The 23516-nt window shown below is 40.4% G+C and overlaps 1 pseudogene across 1 annotated transcript; it reads left to right on the plus strand.

Moving 5' to 3' along the window:
* The first annotated feature begins 1 nt into the window (after position 1).
* Positions 2-16337, plus strand: LOC114259029 (glutathione reductase, chloroplastic-like; annotated as a pseudogene). The gene is made up of 12 exons (XR_014356260.1): positions 2-243; positions 331-861; positions 978-1072; positions 11166-11194; positions 11635-11838; positions 12110-12183; positions 12269-12352; positions 12837-12940; positions 14060-14131; positions 14922-14997; positions 15472-15552; positions 15773-16337. The product of XR_014356260.1 is annotated as a glutathione reductase, chloroplastic-like (transcript).
* The last annotated feature ends 7179 nt before the right edge of the window (positions 16338-23516 follow it).

The raw sequence follows: 23516 nt of genomic DNA on the forward strand, positions 1-23516 counted from the left end.
ACAACCTGTGTCCATGCACTCTCTAGAACATGGGGATTAAAACCCGATGGCACTGTTTTTCAAGCTTATAGAATACATTTTACTTGTAATATACCTGGTGTGCATTACTCTAGTTTTGTTCTTTTGATTGACTCAAAGCTAGATGATGATGTGGGAAGTGTTGAAATGGAACTTTTCTTACTTTCGAAGTTTGTGAAATCTTCGGTTTCTTCATGTGGCGAAATACATCTAGATGCAGAACAGGTTCAAGCATACGTTTAAAATAATTTGGGTTCTGTTTTACGTGAAACACTTCTACTAATGCCAAAGCATTCTGTTTTTCCTTGCTAGGTGGTGCGAGCAATGTGCTTTCAAGAATTTTTTTTTAATGGGATATTTGGGAAATTGTTTGTTCGATTGAAATCATCAAGAGGAGGAAGAAAATTTCTACTGCAAGGGGAATCGTTATGGAAACCATCAAACATGTACCTTCTCCTACCACTAGAGTCATCAAATGTCTCTAGTGATGAACCTTGGAGAATTAATTGGATGGGAATCAATTCTTGTGTTTCTGTGGTAGAATTTTTTTAAAGAAAATGCTTGGTTAAGCGCTGAGCAGTCTAGTGGTGATAGGGGAAATTCATTAGTTCATGGCATGAACTCAATTGAGTCTGAATGCAAAGCCACAAATGTCATCCACCTGGCCAATAAATCAATTGATACCAAAAACCTCAGGGAGATGGTGGTTTTGGCAATTCACACGGGGAGAATTTACTCTGTCTTACATGCCGTTGATAATACATCTGCTGAGAGTCCTTTTGATGGGAACTCTGATGCAATCCCTTCTAGTTATTCATCCTTTGCAGAGTACTTTAGCAAAAAGTAGGTACTTTTTTATTTTATTTATATATATACTAAATGTAACGTTATGTTCACTGCATAGTCTATTTTGGCCCACCATTTGTCACTTACTGAAACTCGACATTAACTTTGATCAGGTATGGGATTACACTAATGCATCCTGGACAGCCTTTGCTACTGCTAAAGCAAAGTCACAATGCACACAACCTTCTTGTGGATTTTAGGAATGAAGGTTTGCTCACTTGCATGTTAAACTTTTGTTAGAACAAAGAAGCTTTCGTATTGTGCCATCCCTGTGTTCTGTTGTTTTACTGTCAGGATTTATATGAAATCTATGGTTCATTTCCATTGTTATAAGATTTTGTAAGTTGCTTTTAAATGTGTAATTTATTAATTTATCTTGTTCTTTCAGTGCAAAATGTGTTCTAAGACTTATGCAGACTACGTAATTAAATGTTATGAGAATCCAATAGCTCTCTCTCTCTCTCTCCTGATGTTTGTAAATTGGTTGAAGAGGTATTCATGATTTTAAGGCTTGGTATCTAGGCAGCATGCATTTACAAGGGTTCTTACGTTCTTAGGCAGAGGAAATGCCCTTTTAGTGGAATTCTGCATATATGAAAAACAATTACGACTTTCAAAACTAGCATTTAAAAACAGTAGAATAGTTTGAAAAAGTTGAGATCAAGTACCCATGAATGTTATATGCCTTTGGATCTCATTCCATCTATAGCGATCCCGGGTTTACCCTTTTTGTACAGTGATCCGGACATGTGTCCATGGATGTTGGTAGTTGTTTATTATCTTGTTTGCATCCTCTTTACTTCATACTTGAGTTATGGGATGTGTTGGGTGGGTTTGTTTCAGGTTGGTTGAGTTTAGAAACCAAAACTAGTTGCCCAGATTTTTGGCCTGTCCGCTCGAGCGGAGGTGTTGGCGCTCGAGCGGGGAATACACCCATCCAGTATTTGTTGTGCAGTGTTGTACGCTCGAGCGTAGGGTTGGGAGCTCGAGCGTAGGTCTGGTTCTGCAAAAGTGCTGAGCGAGTGCATTCTGCGCTCGAGCGAGAGGTTGGCCGCTCGAGCATAAGTCTATGAGTGGCCGCTCGAGCGGGGTGTTTTACGCTCGAGCGTATACCTGGGTTAAAGTCCCGAATTTGTGCCTTTTCAAATCACTTTTTGCTTTCTCTTCTCTCTCTTACTTTTCCAAAATCACCATTGTTGAGCCTCTCACTCTAGACTTTACCTTCTCTCTAGGTTTTGATCTAGTAGGAGTGATTTGCTCATCTTTGGCCTTTACAAAAAGTTGTGTTGATCGTCGAGAGCTTCCTTTTGATCTGAAAATTTCGAGGTTTGGAGCATTTTGGTTTTGGTCGTCATCTCCTTTGGGGCTCCGGGTTTGAGGTAGGAATATCCTACTCCTCTCTATGGATTTTGTCTTTAAATTTTGGTATTTTGAGATGTTGGGGTTGGTTTGGTTATTTTGTGAAAGTTTGGGGCTTTTGTGCAATTTTACAAAAGTTGGGGTTTTACTCATAACAAACCTAGATGCATGTTTGGCATGAAGAAATGGAATGAATGTTGAATTATTGATGAAAATGGGACCTAAGGGTTGAGATGTAAATTATGGGAATTGACCTAATTGCATTGTTTAATTAATTGGGATAATTAATTGTGAGAAGTGAGGAAATGAAATGTTGAATGAATATCCATTTGTGCACTTATTTTCTGTTTAGAAATAACTGCTTTGGGCTATCGGTGGAGGATAGTCGTGATTGTTGTAGACAATGCATGATGATTAGGCAAATTGAAACTAATCAGAGAAGTGTGTCATGGAACTTGACGGTTGATAGAATACATTAACTACATGTATTGAGTGATTGTATATAGAACCAATGTGTTTGTATACGTTATGTGTAGAGGAGGAGATGGGGGATGTACTCCGCGGTTTAGGAGAAGATAGGGGATGTACCTCTAAACCGGATAGTGTTGGGAGAAGAAAGGGGATGAACTCCGTAGATACAGCTCATATGCTTGTCTAGAGAAGTGAAGATAGAGCTCATATGCTTATCTTTGTGAAGTGTGGATATAGCTTATATGCTTATCTGTGGATATTGTTGTTATACATATCTGTTGAGAATGTGGATATAGCTTGTATGCTTATCTGTATGTGGGATATAGTTTGTATACATATCTGTGGAAATGATGATAGAGCTAGCATGCTTGTCTATTGAATAAGGGAAAATGAAAAGTGACTTGGACTCATTAGTTGGTTGACATAAATGTGTGATTTATGTGATTGTATCAGTGTTGGCCATCTATCAATTGCTAAAATTTTAGTCATTGTTCATGGTTGGTTTAGTGTATTTCTACTGGGCTGTGGCTCACCCTATATGGGAATATCATTTTCAGGTGCAGGAAGCATGCCACCTCCAAGGACATAGCTTGGGAGGCTTGAGGCGGACATAATGATTTCGTTTTACTTTTTGATGTATTACATGTAAATACAAGCCAAGGGCTTAATGTGTATGAGTTAGTACTCTTTTGTTGTAACCAAGTGTTAACTTGGAAAGCTGTAAGCCCGTAGGGCATTTTGCTTTTATTGTTAACATGTAATACTTTTTGTAATGAAACACTGATGAATAGAAGAATGTGGTTATTTCATATGTTAATGAATGTGTTATTTGATGGGTTTATTGTTATTATTTTGAGGGCGTTACAACTTGGTATCAGAGCGTACCGGGTTCGAATACTTTGGGTACGTGGGAAGTGATTTGTATCACAATGGGTTTGTCTCGCTTGATAGAGACTTAGATGTAGTATCATATGCCATGTGCTTATTTGATAACATGCTTATGTGACTATGTGGGTATGGGATTTAGTTTCTAGGATGTTGATTGGATCCTTGGGTTTCTGGGAGTCTTGTTGGAAAAGCACTTGATCAATGCTGTTTCTAACCGGAACTCTAGTAACGCCTCGGGACTATCATTATCCGGAAATGAAATTCGTAAATGCTTATGTGCTTATGTGCTTATGTGGAGTGAATTACAGTTGTCCATGCATTAGGACGTGAGTGTTTAGTTTCGGCACATTTGTGAATGTGCTAATATTCTGTGTTACCTTTATTAGGATGTCAGGACGAGGAAGAGGTGCTAGGCGTGGTAGACCTGCGAGGCAGGAAGTACCGTTACAGGGTGAGATTCCGGCAGTGCAGGAGGGAGTTGGTCAGGCCAATGTGGCCGAGCCAGTGGGTCAGCAGGCTATGGGTGCCTTGGCTAGAGAGATAGCAGGAGCGTTGGGTATTCTTAGCGCTGGGAATCAGGCCGCTGAGGCAGGGCCTTCTTTCTTGAAGAGGGAGTTCTTCCGGTCTAATTCGGATGAGTTTATCGGGGATCCGAAGGAGCCACTGAAGGCTGATGAGTGGCTAGAGCAAATGAGTAAGACGTTCGAGATGCTTGGCATCGAGGACGGAGCACTGAAAGTGACCTTGGCATCCTTCCAACTGAAGGGAGATGCGGGTCAGTGGTGGAAGTACGAGAAGGCTCGTGTTGGTGGTACTTGGGAGGCGTTTGTGAATGCTTTTCAGGAGAGGTTTTTGTCTGCAGTAGCAAGGGAGAAGCTGAGGGATCAGTTTAGCCGGCTTAATCAGCAGGGCTTGTCTGTGGCCGAGTTTGAGGCTACCTTTACTAGTTTGTCTAGGTTTGCACCTGAATTGGTGGCGTCTGAGGAACGCCGTTGCTATGAGTTTGAGCGGAAGCTGAGGCGGGGCCTCAAGTTGAGGGTTGGTGGGTCTTATATTCGAGAGTATAGACACCTAGTGGACGCTGCAGCTCATATGGAGCTCATGATGCAGGAGGAGGATGAGGGGCAGAGAGGCTCCAAGAGGAGCCAGGATAGTCAGGGTGATGGTAAGAGGCAGAGGGGTTCTAACCCTCAGCAGTCACAGGGTGGTGTTGCTAGATCGACCTTCCCAGTGCCGAGTGCAGGCTCCGGGAGAGGTGGTCAGGGGGATTTCACCTGTTACAAATGTGGCTAGCTGGGTCACAAGGTTTCTGTTTGCCCGCAGAAGGGTGGGGGTCAGAGAGCTGCTTCTTCTTCAGCTAGACCGCAGAGTCAGAGTTCGGGCAGGGGGCAGCCCTTGTCTTGTTATCAGTGTGGACAGCCTGGGCACCTGAAGAGGTTTTGCCCGCAGTTGAGTGCCACTTCGGGAGCGTCTGGTTCTAGGCAGACGCAGGGTTTTCAGCCAGCTCAGTCCGTGCAGGCCTCGAGGGCCAATCCGGGAGCTTCGTCATCCCAGTCTGTGCAACAGTCCTTTGCTCCGAGAGGTGAGCAGGTAGACCAGGGGCCTACGGGGCGCGTGTATGCTGTTACCACGCAGGATTTAGTACCAGCTCCATCAGTAGTGAGAGGTACTTTTCTGTTTTGCAACTCGGTTGCTAATGTGTTGATAGACACGGGTGCATCTCATTCTTTTGTATCTGCTGCATTTGCATCTGTTTTGGAATTGGAGTTAGCACAGTTAGCATCTCCTATTTGTGTGGTATCGCCTTTGGGTGGTGAGTTGATCCTGAAACAGGGTGTTAGAGGATGTGATATAGAAGTTGCCGATTATAGGCTTGCTTTTCCGTTTGTTGTCATGCCCATGAAGGGTTTTGATGTTATTTTGGGTATGGACTGGCTATCGTCATACCGGGCTGTTATCGATTGCTACCGCCAGAGGGTCACGTTATGTACCCTGAGCGGGGAGTGGTTCCATTTCTTGGGAGACCGGGTTGGTAGTGTTTTGCCACCGGGGTATGATTCGCGAGGGCGAAGTGAGCTTAGTGGTCTACTCGCTAGCTTTGAGAGTAGTGAGTGTGTTGAGACACAGATTGTGTTGCCGAGGGTGGTTTGTGAGTATTCGGATGTTTTTCCCGAAGATCTTGTTAGTTTGCCACCTCACCGAGAGATAGAGTTCTCTATTGATTTAGTGCCCGGCACGGCGCCGATTTCTATGGCACCTTACCGTTTTGCTCCAGCAGAGTTGGTTGAGTTGAAAGTTCAGCTCCAGGAATTGCTCGATAAGGGCTTTATTCGTCCTAGTGTTTCGCCGTGGGGAGCGCCGGCCCTCTTTGTTAAAAAGAAAGATGGTGCCTTGAGATTGTGTATTGATTACCGGAAGTTGAATCGGGCTACGGTTAAGAATAAGTACCCTATGCCCCGTATAGATGATTTGTTTGACCAGTTGAAGGGTTCCCGTTGTTTCTCTAAAATAGATTTGAGATCGGGTTACCACCAGTTGAGGGTCAGGGAAGAGGATATTCCGAAGACGGCATTCCGTACGCGGTATGGCCATTATGAGTTTCTGGTGATGCCATTTGGGCTTACCAATGCACCGGCAGTCTTTATGGACTTGATGAACCGGATTTTCCGGGAGTTCTTAGACCGATTTGTGGTCGTCTTTGTGGACGACATCCTTATCTATTCGCCTTCTGAGGAGGAGCACGAGGAACACTTGAGAGTGGTGCTAGAGTTGCTTAGAACCCATAGGCTGTATGCCAAGTTTGGGAAGTGTGAGTTCTGGCTGAGGGAAGTCAAATTCTTAGGCCACGTGGTATCCGGGGAAGGGGTGTCTGTTGATACATCCAAGGTTGAGGCAGTGCAAGATTGGGCACAGCCTAAGAGTGTGTTCGAGATTCGCAGTTTTCTGGGATTAGCTGGGTATTACCGTCGGTTTGTGAAAGATTTCTCCAGGTTAGCGTCACCGTTGACTAGGCTGACTCGGAAAGGAGTCAAGTTTGTGTGGAGTGAGACTTGTGAAAAGTCGTTCCAAGAGCTGAAGGTTAGATTGACCACCGCTCCGGTGTTGATTATTCCGGAGAGAGGGTTGGGTTATGCGGTTTATTGTGATGCCTCACGAGAGGGTTTGGGTTGTGTGTTGATGCAAGAAGGAAATGTGGTAGCTTATGGCTTACGTCAGTTGAAAATACATGAGAAGAATTACCCCACACACGACCTAGAGTTAGCAGCAGTGATCTTTGCCTTGAAAATCTGGAGGCACTACCTTTATGGTGAGAAGTTCGAGGTGTTCTCGGACCACAAGAGTTTGAAGTATCTGCTTACATAGAGAGACTTAAATTTGAGGCAGAGGAGATGGATGGAGTTCATCGAGGATTATGATTTTGAGTTGCATTATCATCCGGGAAAGGCCAATGTTGTGGCCGATGCCCTTAGTAGGAAGACCATTAGTGATGTAGCTTGTATAGCCATCCGGGAATGGGAGATGTTGGGAGCACTTGGTGAGTTTGATTTGCTACTGGGCGGATCTGTTGAGGCTGCGGCCTTGTTTTCTGTTGTTGCACAGCCTACGCTTGTGATTAAAGTGTTAGAGGCACAGAGAGGTGACCTTGAGGTAGGATCCCTCCGAGAGAAGATCTCCAGTGGGAAGGGTGAAAAGGGTTTGTCGGTGTATCCTGACCTGAGTGTGAGATACCGAGACCGTTTGTTTGTACCGGAGTCTTGCCGAGAGGAGGTACTCCGAGAGTTTCACCATTCGCGCCTTGCGGTGCATCCGGGAGGTACTAAAATGTATCAGGATTTGGTTCGCCAGTTTTGGTGGCGGGGTATGAAGAGAGATGTGGTTGTTTTCGTATCGAAGTGCCTTACTTGCCAGCAGGTGAAAGCCGAGCATCAGAGGCCAGCGGGTTTGTTGCAACCCTTGCCTATTGCCGAGTGGAAGTGGGAGCATATCACTATGGACTTCGTTGTGGGTCTTCCGAGGACGCACCGGGGTAGTGATGCTATTTGGGTGGTTGTAGACCGGTTGACTAAGTCGGCGCACTTTATTCCTATGCGCGTGAGAGATTCGGTGGATCATCTTGCCGATTTATATATTCGGGACGTAGTGAGATTGCACGGGGTCCCAGTGACGATTGTGTCAGATAGGGATCCTCGTTTTACTGCTAGGTTGTGGCAGAGTTTGCAGAGTGCCTTGGGCACTAAGTTGACCTTTAGTACGGCTTATCATCCTCAGACTAATGGGCAGTCCGAGCGTACTATTCAGATCCTCGAGGATATGCTTCGGGGTTGTGTCCTGGACTTCAGTGGGACGTGGGAGAGGCACTTACCCTTGGTAGAGTTTGCCTACAACAACAGTTTTCAGTCTAGCATCGGTATGGCACCGTTTGAGGCCTTGTATGGCCGACCGTGTAGGTCTCCAGTTTGTTGGGCCGAGGTGGGTGATGTACCTTTGTTGGGTCCGGAGTTGGTTAGGGAGACGACGGAGAAAGTTGAGCTTATCTGTAGGAGGCTTGTTACAGCCCAGAGTCGGCAGAAATCTTATGCTGACCGTAGGAGGAGGCCTTTGGCGTTTGAGGTAGGTGATCATATCTTTCTGAAGATATCACCTAGGCGAGGTTTGATGAGATTTGGGAAGAGTGGGAAGTTATCCCCTCGGTTTATTGGTCCTTTTGAAATCCTTGAGAGGATTGGTGAGGTTGCTTATCGGTTAGCCTTACCGCCGCAATTGTCCGGGGTGCATGGCGTGTTTCATGTGAGTATGCTTCGGAAGTATGAGCCAGATCCATCACATGTGTTGGATTGGACAGATTTAGAGGTAGATGAGGATGCCTCATATGAGGAGAGACCGGTTCGGGTCTTGGACAGGCGGGATCAGGTCCTGCGTGGCAAGACCATTCCTTTGGTGAAAGTCTTGTGGAAACATCACGGAGTGGAGGAAGCCACTTGGGAACGTGAGTTAGAAGTCCGAGAGAAATATCCGGACTTGTTTGTTGATATGTGATCTTGTATTTAAATTTTGCATTTTGTTGAACTTAAGAGCTTTTATATATGTCTTAAGTTGTGAAACATTAAAAATGTTTGGTTTATTGGAAGTATGTTTTGGGAACTTGCCTCATATGGAAGTTGATTGTAACATGGTATATGTTGAATATATTGTTGAAATTGGGAAGATAATGCATAATGTGGATGCATGTTGAAAGTACATATGTTGTTTACATATTGTGAAATGTCTCTTGTTGAAGGGATGGGGTAACCGGTAATGGGTCGAATTGTTGAATGTTAAAATGTAACATTGTTTAAAACGAAGGAAAAACCTGTTTTGGAAACTTGTGCTTAATTTCGGGGACGAAATTCTTTAAGGGGGGGGAGGTTATAGTGATCCCGGGTTTACCCTTGTTGTACAGTGATCCGGACATGTGTCCGTGGATGTTGGTAGTTGTTTATTATCTTGTTTGCATCCTCTTTACTTCATACTTGAGTTATGGGATGTGTTGGGTGGGTTTGTTTCAGGTTGGTTGAGTTTAGAAACCAAAACTAGTTGCCCAGATTTTTGGCCTGTCCGCTCGAGCGGAGGTGTTGGCGCTCGAGCGGGGAATACACCCATCCAGTATTTGTTGTGCAGTGTTGTACGCTCGAGCGTAGGGTTGGGAGCTCGAGCGTAGGTCTGGTTCTGCAAAAGTGCTGAGCGAGTGCATTCTGCGCTCGAGCGAGAGGTTGGCCGCTCGAGCATAAGTCTGTGAGTGGCCGCTCGAGCGGGGTGTTTTACGCTCGAGCGTATACCTGGGTTAAAGTCCCGAATTTGTGCCTTTTCAAATCACTTTTTGCTTTCTCTTCTCTCTCTTACTTTTCCAAAATCACCATTGTTGAGCCTCTCACTCTAGACTCTACCTTCTCTCTAGGTTTTGATCTAGTAGGAGTGATTTGCTCATCTTTGGCCTTTACAAAAAGTTGTGTTGATCGTCGAGAGCTTCCTTTTGATCTGAAAATTTCGAGGTTTGGAGCATTTTGGTTTTGGTCCTCATCTCCTTTGGGGCTCCGGGTTTGAGGTAGGAATATCCTACTCCTCTCTATGGATTTTGTCTTTAAATTTTGGTATTTTGAGATGTTGGGGTTGGTTTGGTTATTTTGTGAAAGTTTGGGGCTTTTGTGCAATTTTACAAAAGTTGGGGTTTTACTCATAATAAACCTAGATGCATGTTTGGCATGAAGAAATGGAATGAATGTTGAATTATTGATGAAAATGGGACCTAAGGGTTGAGATGTAAATTATGGGAATTGACCTAATTACATTGTTTAATTAATTGGGATAATTAATTGTGAGAAGTGAGGAAATGAAATGTTGAATGAATATCCATTTGTGCACTTATTTTCTGTTTAGAAATAACTGCTTTGGGCTATCGGTGGAGGATAGTCGTGATTGTTGTAGACAATGCATGATGATTAGGCAAATTGAAACTAATCAGAGAAGTGTGTCATGGAACTTGACGGTTGATAGAATACATTAACTACATGTATTGAGTGATTGTATATAGAACCAATGTGTTTGTATACGTTATGTGTAGAGGAGGAGATGGGGAATGTACTCCGCGGTTTAGGGGAAGATAGGGGATGTACCTCTAAACCGGATAGTGTTGGGAGAAGAAAGGGGATGAACTCCGTAGATACAGCTCATATGCTTGTCTAGAGAAGTGAAGATAGAGCTCATATGCTTATCTTTGTGAAGTGTGGATATAGCTTATATGCTTATCTATGGATATTGTTGTTATACATATCTATTGAGAATGTGGATATAGCTTGTATGCTTATCTGTATGTGGGATATAGTTTGTATACATATCTGTGGAAATGATGATAGAGCTAGCATGCTTGTCTATTGAATAAGGGAAAATGAAAAGTGACTTGGACTCATTAGTCGGTTGACATAAATGTGTGATTTATGTGATTGTATCAGTGTTGGCCATCTATCAATTGCTAAAAATTTAGTCATTGTTCATGGTTGGTTTAGTGTGTTTCTACTGGGCTGTGGCTCACCCTATATGGGAATATCATTTTCAGGTGCAGGAAGCATGCCACCTCCAAGGACATAGCTTGGGAGGCTTGAGGCGGACATAATGATGTCGTTTTACTTTTTGATGTATTACATGTAAATACAAGCCAAGGGCTTAATGTGTATGAGTTAGTACTCTTTTGTTGTAACCAAGTGTTAACTTGGAAAGCTGTAAGCCCGTAGGGCATTTTGCTTTTATTGTTAACATGTAATACTTTTTGTAATGAAACACTGATGAATAGAAGAATGTGGTTATTTCATATGTTAATGAATGTGTTATTTGATGGGTTTATTGTTATTATTTTGAGGGCGTTACACCATCAATACTATCAGTATAGGTAAACAGAAGACAATTCTATAGCATATCTCATTGCATCAATACTAATTTACCGTGCTTTGCATGCCATATTCTATTTGTCAGTTTAGTTCTTTTTGTTCTTTCAATATTTAGCTTTCAATTGATGACTTAGCTCTCACAATGTTGGGGTTTATGAATAACAGGGCAGCAGCACCTGCAGCTAAGAACACAGGTATTCATAAGTAAATACTCGGTGTAATTGACTTACAATATTCACATTGTGTGATTAATGTGTCCTGTTGTGTGGTAATAATGAAAAAGTGAAGTTGATAATACTCTTATTTTGGTGCTAACTGACCAACTCAACTCAAGCAGCCATAACCCTGACTCGAGTTTTTTCTTCTAGTTTTTGTTCTATGTGAAGTCATGATTTTCAGTTAAGTTCAAGGTAAACTATAACTTTAATTACAACTCCAACCGTAGTCATTTTGGTCTCACTGGTAACTTCAAACACACACTGGTAACTTCAATCATGTTGTGTGGTAATAATGAAAAAGTGAAGTTGATAATACTCTTATTTTGTGTTTGAACACATTATTCGTTACTTTATTTGTTGAGGGTTAGTAAGATAATATTTTGTTTTCTCCATTTTTATTTTTGTGAATATTGCAGACAGAAGAAATAATCAGATTAAATGGAATCTACAAGCGGTTACTTTAAAATGCTGGGGTTAAATTATATGAAGGAGAGGGAAAGATAGTTGGTCCAAATGAAGTTGAGGTGATGCAACTAGATGGTACTAAAATATGCTATTCAGCAAAACACATACTCATTGCAACCGGCAGCAGGGCTTATCGACCGGCTATTCCAGGGCAGGTAAATCTTCTGATTTTTATTATGACACGAATGGAAAGTGACATAACATGATAATCGTATTCTGGATATAGGTGGTTCATCTTTCTAGCTTGGCTGTTCTTTTATGTGCACTTTTTCCTGGGAACACCACTACAAACATTTTTAACTGATAAATTACTTGAAAAGAGTGAAACCATCCACTATTGGTGTTATATAATTATCTTGCATATTTTTTCTCCCATCTTTATCTAACTACTTATTTTGTTTTGTTATTTTTTGGTTGGCATTATAGGAGTTAGCTATAACCTCTGACGAAGCCTTGAGCTTGGAAGAGTTACCTAAACGTGCTGTCATACTTGGGGGAGGGTTTGTCTATATTATCTATCTGCTCTGTTGATTTTTCTTGGCATGCTTATGAATTTTAAATGACATATTTTTCTCTTGTTTTTAGGTACATTGCTGTTGAATTTGCTTCAATATGGAAGGGTATGGGTTCTACAGTGGATCTATGTTTCAGAAGGGAACTTCCATTAAGGTGGTTGTACTTGGAAGAATTGCTTGTGCAAATAGCAACTCCCCTAGTATTTTGGATTTTGTTCAGACCAAAAATTGTTGTAAACACCCGATAGTTATCATGACAAGATTTTATTGACAATTTCACATAGTAAAGAATGGGGTGAATTTTGCTCTAGTAATTATGCCACTGATGGTGGACTGCCTCAAGAGTATGACCTGTAGGATATATGTTATTGAGTAGAATACTCACGTCTATGTCTATTAATTGTTAAGCAAAAGGTAGCCCATCTGTTGTTTAGCTTGCAAGTATAATAGAATGTAAGTTACAGATCAGTTTGCTATGATATAGATAACTTTGCTTCCCAATTATATCATGATAATCCATTTTACTACTTTTGAAAACTGCTATAGCCAGGACTTTCTTGGTCAATACCAGTTTTTATTTTTGTTGATTAATGCATTTGTGTTCTTGATACTGCTTCCTTTGCAATCATTTAATGTAGAGGTTTTGATGATGAAATGAGAGCAGTGGTTGCAAGAAATCTGGAAGGCAGGCAAATTAATTTGCATCCCAGGACAAATCTGACAGAGGTTTCATGAGAAACAGGCACATTAAGTTAACACATTTACTTTGATCTGTGAAGTAACTTGACAATTATCGTTGTGTTAAATGTTTGATTTTTGGTAGTTCTACCAAGATTTGGCAAATTCAGAGAAGGCTCTTGAATGCCTCCAACGGGTCCTGCAAATTGATGGAAGGTATTATGTTGTGGATACATTGTTTTCTTTATCTTTTGGTTTACGAAGATTTTGTGGTGCTTGATTCCCGATGTGATGTCCATTCTCTTCACTTACGTTGGAGATACTTGAGAGTCTTTCTTCTTTAATAGGTTCACCAAAGCAAATTACCTACTTCTCCATGGGATGGGAGAGCACAGGTAACCTGTCCATCAACTTAGTTTTTCTTTTTTTCATCCTTTTCTTTAAGAGTATGTCCAAATCACTAATTTAATGCAACCACCAATGAGTTAACTGAATAGGCTTTATGATGTTATTGACCATCCATATAAACAGCATTGTTTGGTGCTTTTTGCCTCTTATGTGCTATACAAATTCTTATACCAGTTTCACATTTTACCCTATGCACAAGTCTCCCTTGTGTCTTTATCTCGTTTTTTCATTCATTCCATTCCTATCCCTAATTATTGGGTGTTAGGAGGGGTAGATTGGGTCTGAACTTAAATTTACATGTAACATTACAACCTATTGCTTTTATTGTTGCCCTTTGTAATAATCAATGAGAGCATTAATGCTATTGCTTAATATAGAAACATAAACTGCTTTCATTTAACTTTTCTACGTTTTAGTTTCTACTTTCTAGTCTTCCCCGTCATATTAATGGTAATAAAGATAATCCAAATGCCTAATCATGTCCTTTTTCCTTCACCTCTTCTTTTTTCACTTCTCTGTGATTTTATGTTTTTTTACACGTTTATCTAAACTCTATACTAAACCATTGGAACAGCTTAGCTCAGCTAACTCTAATCCTTAAGGTATGTTGATGTCTATTGTTTTTATGTTTCTGTTTGGTCAGAGCATTTTCATGTGGAAACTCCCATCTTCTGCACAAATATATTGCACCTACATGGTCTTAGCTATGTTTCTAGCCATCTTTTGCCTGGCCATACTGTAACTCTCACTCCTGCATTCTTATTCCTGATTGAAGGCAGTGCGACATGGTAGAGCTCTTGTGCGAGTATCATTCAACAGTAATCTGCAGAAGTCGGACTACATTATGGTAACGGCTGATCCTCTTCAAATCCTGGAAATATGTGCCTTTAAAAGAAGATATTCCTTTCTTTCATAGGATATTAGAGTGTTGAAATTGTACAAGAAAACTGCAGGAAAATGTTTACTTTTGCATGATTATGTCCTGAAAATAGCTTGCCTCTATAAACTGCAGTAATTCTAGAAATTATTCAAAACACTAGTCCAGTCATTTTTGCTTAAAAACCCTATTCTCTTTGTAGCATTTTTCTTCGCTCACCATACACATGTGCACACATGTATGCACCCATACATGCGTTTGACTTTTTTGATTGTTTGCAGACACCTGCATAGTGGTGCAAGATTAGCACCAGACACTAGATGTCTAGAACTAGGATATTGTTGTGGACAATACAGTTGAATGTGTAAGGAGAGGCTTCTGTTTGTGCTAGATGACACAAGCAGCAAACGATAGAGGTTTGGAATTCTTTAAGTGAATGCTGAAGCTAGATCTAATGGCTGATAGTTATTTGTTGCAATTATAAATTAAAACCTTATAAGAAATTTTTTTTTGAATCACTCAATTCTCTGTGTCTGAGATTGTTTTACTTTTACATGGACAATTTTAGTTTGGGCTGCATGTGAGCTTATTTATGATTTTCTCTCTGTTCCAATGAGTTCATAATAATTCTAGATTATGTTTAAATAAGTCCTCAATTTATTATTTTTTTTATTCTGCTTTCAGTGCAAGCCTTTTCTGGTATTTTTTATGTAGTCCTCTTTGCAATTTAAAATCACTATTAAATTGTGAATTTCTTCAGAATGCAGTTGGTTCTCATTTATACCCTCAGAATCCAGTCCTCCGCCTTGGAAGTCAGCTCAACTTCAGTGTAGAAGGTTGGTGTATGATAAAATTTTACATTAATTTTTAGTTGGTCACAACTAAAACTCACAAATCCATTTCGGAAATCTAGATCTAAAAGACAACATTGAATTAATGTTTAAAAAGCCATACTAATTGTATATGTCAGGTAGAAATCTTAGTCTGAAATTGATGAATAATTCAAATGCTATTTTTTTTGTCTGAAATCTATACTAAACCATTGGAACAGCTTAGCTCAGCTAACTCTAATCCTTAAGTTGGATATGCCCAGTAGTTGCAGGAATGCCATCAAGGATTTATCCGTTGGGTTAAGCTTGAAGGCTCAAACATTGAGTGTTTATATTTAAGAGCTTCTTCCTTCCATGCTATTGGAGAATATAGAGAAGCGGTATTAGGGATTCTTTTTCTTGATTTTCCCATTTAAACTACTGGGCATCATGCTCAATTCTTCTTTGATTTGGTTGACTAAATTTCATTTTATGATAAAGGTGAAGGATTATGATGCTGCTTTGGATTTGGAACTGGACTCCATGGAAAAATTCGTGCTTCAATGCTTGGCCTTCTATCAGGTTTGATTTGATATTTGATATGTCGTATTTCTAAGCCACTGCGGGCATTGTTATGAAAATTTTCGTAAGCCACCTCAGGCATTGTTATGAATTTTTTTAGCATCTATTGTGTGGTTGCAATCATGAAATAGATCAGATCTATTGTGTGGTTGCAATCATGAATCACATTTACCCTTAGTTTTGCAAATTGCCTTATCTTTAGTGACAAAGTTTTTTGCAGCAATTCCTGGCACCATTGAGAATGGCATACCTATCGATAAAGGAAAATTATTAAAGTCATTCTAGAGTAATTTATGGAATTACTTATTTAGTAATGTTGACAAATGAGAAACCACATAACACTCTAAATGAGTTACATATGGAGAAAAGAGGGTATTAATGTTGTGGTATAAAAGGAAACCATGGAACAGGTGTCAGAGAACAAATTTCCTTTCAATGCAGAAAATTACAAATTATATGAAGAAGTTGGAGAAGGTGTCAGCGCCACTGTTCACCGGGCTCTCTGCATTCCTTTGTGTTGACTGGGATTTGGGAATGTATCCTGCTCAAAATTGTCTTTGTTGTACATGAACCTATTATGATTAATTGAATACGAATCCCTATTCTGCAGTGTAATGATGTGTAATATGCTTGACTATTCCATTGCATCTGCATGTGCAAGCAAATGACTTAACCTATTTTTTCTTTTTATTTTTTGATTGTGTTTGTTGTTTGATTTTGGTTCAGACACAATCATGTAATGTTTATTTAGTCAATATATTGAAGTAGCTGTAAAATTTTATTCATATTATTGTTATTTTTCAGCTTTATTACAGGTATGTTTTTTAGTTAAATATAACAGATTTAGAACAATTTTTTTTTTTAAAAAAAAGAGCTATAACGGCGTTTTTTCAAAATGCCACTACAGTGCCAACGGACATTTTTTTAAAATAAAAAAAATCTATCACAGCGTTTTAAAAACGTTGCTAAATATTGGATGACGTCATTTTATCATTATTTATCGCATTTAGCGGCGTTAAAAACGCCTCCTATACTAATTTTACGACGTTTTTAAAGCGTCATAAACTTATAGCGACGGCCGCGTCCTCGACGTTTGGTGATAAGCGTCACTAAAGGAATTAGCGGCGTTTTTCATACATATAGCGGCGTTTTTAAAATGACGCTAAAAGTCATTTTTCCAGCAGTGGTAACTCACTTTATACCTGCTACTTTCGACTTTCAAGACTTTTGTGGCTTCTTGTTGAATAAAATGATTAGAAAAAATTTAATTTTCAGGAGGCATGAAATTCGAGGTGATGATTCAGTAAGTTTCAATTGAGTAAACTTATAATTTATCTGCCTAAAGAAAGTCATACTTGAAATTATTTGCTTAAACTATAGTAATGGGACAAGATGATTTACGGCAGAATTGTTTGCAATTGTCCAATTATATAGTTTATGGGAAGACTAACATTAAGGTTTGTCTCATTTTCTATGCAGAATCAAATACAATTAAGGCATAGATAACTTTTTTTTTTTTCCAATGGAAATAAAAAAATTAAAATGCTGATTAAGAACCAATCAACAACGAAATTCAAAAGATATGAGTAAAATTTGACCTGAATTTGTATAAAAGGTTGTTATCGGCAGCACAACTAGGGCTGAGTGAGGAAACAAAATTTGCAAATTGAACCGGTCCAGACTAATTTGGTAGGTTTGGTTTGGTTTTTTAATTTGTGGTTCAGTCCTAGTTTGAAAAATTGAAGAATCGGCCTCTGCAGGGTGGTCCTGAATAAAGTTCACGATTTCGGATTTTAACTGAACCAGATCGTATAACTTAAACCACATATGTTTATTTACTAGATATTATGTTTGTTTTAGTTAATGGTAGAATAATGTGCATGTTTATATTTCAAAAAATATGACAGATTAATGTTGAAAAATGTTTGCTTAATGTTATGTTTTTACGTAATTGGTGAATACGATGAGAGTAGTTTGTTTGATGGGAATGTTATTATTATTTTTATAATTTATGATAGGTTGAATTTTTTTACAAATGTTTTATGATTTTTCTTGTGAACAAATTATGGGAAATTGTGGTTCCAAATCAAATCGAACCACATTTAAACGATTTGATTCAGATTGATTCCATGCTCACATGCATGCAAAGCAAAAAGTGGCGTATGACGACTTCCACCACAAGTGAAGGAAGTCTGAGCTAGGCATCTTCCCTTTCTCTTCACGTTGTTGCCATTGTTGACTCTCACCAACAGAGGATAGAAATTTTGGTGGGTTTGCCTCTCTCTCTCTCTCTCATCTTTGTGTATAAATAGAAACGAGAGGGAAATGGTGAATTGTATCATCAGAAATTTGAGAGATAGAGAGTTGTGAGTTGAGTGAGAGTGTTTCTCCTCCCCTATTTTGTATTTGCTCTGTTTTGGAAAAATTCTCATTTCTGTTTGTGGACGTAGGCATTGAGTCAAACCACGTAAATATTTGTGTCGCATTTGTGTGTGTGATTGCTTGTTGATTATTTCTTTGGTGTCCCTAAGCCTAACAAAATGGTGTTAGAGCTGAGTTGTGTCTTTTTCGAAAAAACAGAGTGCGTTTTTCAGAATTGCCCAGAAATCAAAGTGGTCAAAATCTACTTTTGATCACACCAGGTGGAAGCTCTTGACGAAACGAGCACACAAGAAAAAACCACGTCAAAAATGGAGATCGGAGGAGGCTGCACACGCCACTAACGCCGTTCCCACTCACCAACGACTGGGAGCACGTGCTTCACATGCGAAACCAGGGAAAAGACGAGTGGAAGTGCCCGTGGTGATGATGTCATCGAGCTGACCCGCGATTCGACCCACGCTCTGACCCGTTGGCCTGAGCTATTGACTAGGGCCGAGCTCATTGACCAAGCTGAGCCGCTGACTAAGCTGCGCCGCCAGCGCCAAGCCACTAACGTCATCTTGACGCCAGCCGAGCCGAAGAAATAATCCGGTGCTTCTTAGTTGCACCAGATTTCACCAATCTAAACCGTTCAACCTGTTTTGGCTTGATCTGAGCCATTCTGAGTCTGTTTTTGACGATCCAATAGTGGATTCCAACTATTTGGAATATTTCGGACACATCTGTATGGTCAAATTTTGCAAAGAAGATTTCAAAAATTTGCAGTTTTTATTTTGGCAATCCGAAGTGTTTTTTTGGCCAATTTGATCATTCTGGACTCAACAGCGAAGTTTGATTTTTCAGAAAGAGATCATTTTCTGTAGAGACAATGATTAATGAAGGAATCAACATCAACTTCGGGATCTATGATCAAGCTGAATGCTTCTAACTGTGCAATCTAGAAGCTCAGAATAGAGGATGTCCTGTATTGCTGAGGTTTGTTTAACCCCATTGAGCTTAATGGAGTCAAACCAGCAACGGAAAACAACAAAGACTGGAAACGGAAGAATCGAAAAACCATTGGCCAAATCAGACAATGGATCGATCACAGTGTCTTCCACCATGTCGCCTAGGAAACTGATGCCTATGCTCTCTAGACGAAGTTAGAAGGCATGTACCAGTTGAAGACTGCTCGGAACAAAGCCCTCCTAATGAGAAAACTTGTAAATTTGAAGCTAAAAGGCAGTATTAATGTTTTTGAACACACCAGTGAGTTTCAAAACTGATGAACCAACTGGCAACTGTCAAAATGGAGTTAGATAATGAGATGCAAGCCCTATTGCTGCTCAGTTCTTTGCCAAATAGTTAGGAGACGATGTTGTCCCTTAGCAACTCTACCCCAGAAGGAAAACTGACCATGAGCATGGTTACAGATGCGCTATTTAGTGAACAGGCAAGAAAGAAAGACATAGGTAGAGATCAGTCCCATGAACTTGTTACAGAAAATAAAGGTCGAGGCAGAGGCAGGGGAAGAAGCAAAAGTAGAGCATGTAGCAGAGTAAGATCTCACGACAGAGGGAAATCCAGAGAAGGTACGAGGTGACCAAAGTTCAAGTGTTACCATTGTGGCCAGGAGGGTTACATAAAGAAATATTGCTGTGCCTTGAAGGGAGAACAAAAACAAGGAAATAAACAGTCAAAGACCGAAGATGGGAATACTACAGTTATTGTCTTAGAGGATATTGCATTATTCTCTGTTGAAGAAGAAAAATGCCTCCACATTTCAGACAGCGACACCGAGTGGGTGGTAGACACAGCAGCTTTTTACCATGCCACACCCCGTAAGGAGTTCTTTAGTACATACCAAGCTGGTGATTTTGGTACAGTAAAGATGGGCAACTCCAGTTTTTCGAAGATTATGGGGATCGACGATGTTCGCATCCAAACCAAAGTTAGGTGCACGATGATGTTGAAAGATGTCAGGCATGTTTCCGATTTACGCCTTAATCTTATCTCAGGGATAGTCTTAGATCGACAAGACTATGAGAACTACTTCGACAAGGCATGTGGAAGTTAAAAAAAGGATCTCTGGTGGTAGCCAGAAGACAGACAAGTGGCGCGCTGTACAAGACTCATGTGGAGGTGAATGCAGATAGCCTCAACGCAGCAGAAGATGAGGCATCACCAAATTTGTGGCACAAAAGGCTGGGTCACATGAGTGAGAAAGGGTTAGAGATTCTGGCAAAGAAGTCTCTTATTCTTTTTACCAAAGATGCGAAATTGAACCCTTGTGACAACTGTTTATTTGGAAAGCAACATAGAGTCGCTTTTTATTCCTCATCCAGAAGACAATCAGAGTTGTTAATCAAAGTATACTCTGATGTATGCAGTCCCATAGAAGTGGAATCTTTGGGTGGCAGAAAATACTTCTTGACGTTTATTGATGAAGCATCACAGAAGGTATAAGTTTATGTCCTAAAGACCAAAGCTGAGGTGTTCCAGCATTTTTAGACATTCCATGCTATGGTGGAAAGGAGGACCACGTAGAAGCTAAAGTGTCTCCGAACAGACAATAGAGGCAAGTACACGTTAAAGGAGTTTGAAGCCTATTGTGCTACTAGCGGCATCCGATATGAGAAGACTGTTCCTGGAACCCCACAACACAATGGTGTAGCCGAGAGAATGAACCGAACCATTGTAGAGAAGGTTAGATGTATGCTCAAAATGGCAAAGCTGCCAAAGCCATTTTGGAGATAAGTTGTTCGTGTTGCTTGCTATTTGATCAACAGATCGCCATCAGTTCAACTGAATTTTGAGATTTCAGAAAAAGTATGGTCTGGAAGGGAGATTTTTTACTCTCATTTGAGAGTGTTTGGGTGCAAAGCATTTGCACATGTATCTAAAGAGCACAAGCAAGAGCTGGATGATAAAGCTACTCCGTGCATTTTTATTGGCTATGGAGATGAAGAGTTTGGATACAGATTATGGGATCCGAAAAACAGGAAAATCATTCAAAGCCGAGATGTGGTGTTTCAAGAAGGCCAGACCTTAGAAGACTTTGGGCAACCAGCCAAACCCAAACTTGATGATATTTCAGAAATTGTTCTGAATCCTGCACCATCACAGCATGCAACTAATGAAGAAGAGCTACCGCAGCATGCAGCCAATGATATAGAGTTGCAGGATGGATTTCAAGAAAAAGAAGATCCAGAAGAAAAGGGTGTTGAGCAGGGGGAGCCACAACCCTCTCCGCCAGAGACTGTTGGTCCATAGTTACGAAGATCAACAAGAGAGTCTAAGTCGTCGTCAAAATGCCCTGCTTCTAAGTATATTTTGCTTACTGATGAGGGGGAGCTAGAAGGTTTTCAAGAAGCTCAGAATCATAAGGAGAAGAGTATTTAGTAGCAAGCTATGAAAGAAGAGATGTAATCCTTGTAGAAAAATTAGCCTTATGATTTGGTAAAACTTCCCCAAGGTTGAAAAGCACTGAAGAACAAGTGGGTGTTCAAGTTGAAGAAAGATGGCAACAGAGAGCTAGTCAAGTATAAGGCTCAATTGGTTGTCAAAGTTTTCAGTAGAAGAAAGGTATTGATTTTGATGAAATCCTTTCTCCAGTTGTAAAGATGACATCCATTCGAGAAGTTTTGGGACTAGTGGCCAATTTGAATTTAGAACTTGAACAGATGGATATAAAGATGGCATTTCTCCATGGTGATCTAAAGGAAGAAATTTACATGGAGTAGCCAGAAGGTTTGGTAGTCAAAGGGAAAGAAAACTTAGTCTGCAGATTGAAGAAGAGTTTCTAAGGCCTCAAACAAGTGCCAAGACAGTGGTACAAGAAGTTTGACTCATTCATGGTGGGTCATGAGTACAAGAGAATTGTTGCAGACCAGTGTGTATACATCAGGAAATTTCTAGTGGAAACTTCATCGTACTCATGCTCTATGTTGATGACATGCTGATTGTTGGACAAGATGCCACAGCAATTAGATCACTGAAGAAGGAATTATCACAGTCCTTTGATATGAAGAATCTAGGCCCTGCACAACAAATTTGGGTATGAAAATTATGCATGGCAGGGAAGCCAAGAAGTTGTGGTTGTCACAAGAGAAGTATGTTGAACGTGTGCTTGAAAAGTTCAACATGAAAGATGCCAAGCCAGTCAGTACTTTGTTGGCTAATCATTTCAAACCGAGCAAGAATTCTTATCCCTCCTCTGCAAAAGAAAGAGAAGAGATGAAGGCTATTCCCTACTCATCCACTGTAGGGAGTTCAATGTATGCAATGGTGACCACCTGACCAGATATTGTTCATTCTATTGGAGTAGTAAGCAGATTCCTTTCCAATCTAGGGAAAGAGCATTGGGAAGCAGTCAAGTGGATTCTGAGGTACGTCAAGGGTACAACAAAAATGTGTTTGTGCTTTAGAGATGCTAAACCAGTCTTGGAAGGCTATACGGATTCAAATATGGCGGGAGATTTTGATGGTAGGAAATATACATCAGGATTTATGTTCACTTTCGCAAGGAGAGCAGTGTCCTGGCAGTCCAAGCTGCAAAAGTGTGTTGCTTTATCCACAATTGAGGCAGAGTATATTGACGCAGCAAAAGTTGGGAAAGAAATGTTGTGGTTAAAGTGGTTTCTCCAAGAGTTGGGACTAAAGCAAGAAAAGTTCACGGTACATTGTGATAGCCAGAGTGCCATAAACCTTGGCAAGAATTCTATGTACCATTCTCGCACGAAGCACATTGATGTTCGGTATCATTGGATACACGAAGTGATGGCAAAGTAGTTATTGGAACTTATCAAAATCCATACAAATAAGAATCTAGCTGACATGCTTACCAAGGTGGTCACGAGAGACAAACTCAAAATTAGCAAAGACATTGTCGGGATGGACTTCAAGTGAGAAGTCAGTTATACATGTGGGTATAGAGGGGGAGAATTGTTAGTTCCAACTCACATGCATGCAGAGCGAAGAGTGGCGTATGATGACTTCCACCACAAGTAAAGGAAGTCTGAGCTGAGCATCTCTCCCTTCTCGTCACATTGTTGCCATTATTGACTCTTACCAACAGATGCTAGAAATTTTGGTGGGTTTATCCCTCTCTCTCTCTCTCTCTCTCTCATCTTTGTGTATAATAGGGAGAGGGTGAATTGTATCATCAGGAATTTGAGAGACAAAGAGTTGTGAGTTGAGTGAGAGTGTTTCTCCTATTCTGCTTTGTATTTGCTCTGTTTTAGAAAAATTCTCATTTCTGTCCGTGGACCTAGGCATTGGGCTGAATCACGTAAATATTTATGTCTCATTTGTATGTGTGATTGCTTGTTGATTATTTCCTTGGTGTCCCTAAGCCTAACATTTAATGGTTCTAATTTTTATGAAACCGTAAACAATGAATTGATTTTCATTTCATCACAAACTAATCCAAACTAATTTCATCCCAAACTAATCCAAACCGAATGCCCCTATGCACAATCGTCGATTCTAAGCAAGAATTCCCCCCCCCCACCCCCTCCTTTTTTTTTACCATGCCATACTTCCCTGCATTGTTGTGCATTCAAAACAACAAATTATGAAAATATCTGAATTTTTGTACTTTT

This window comes from Camellia sinensis, chromosome 15, assembly GCF_055761805.1.
Source record: "Camellia sinensis isolate YWXY chromosome 15, ASM5576180v1, whole genome shotgun sequence".
Lineage (NCBI taxonomy): Eukaryota > Viridiplantae > Streptophyta > Magnoliopsida > Ericales > Theaceae > Camellia > Camellia sinensis.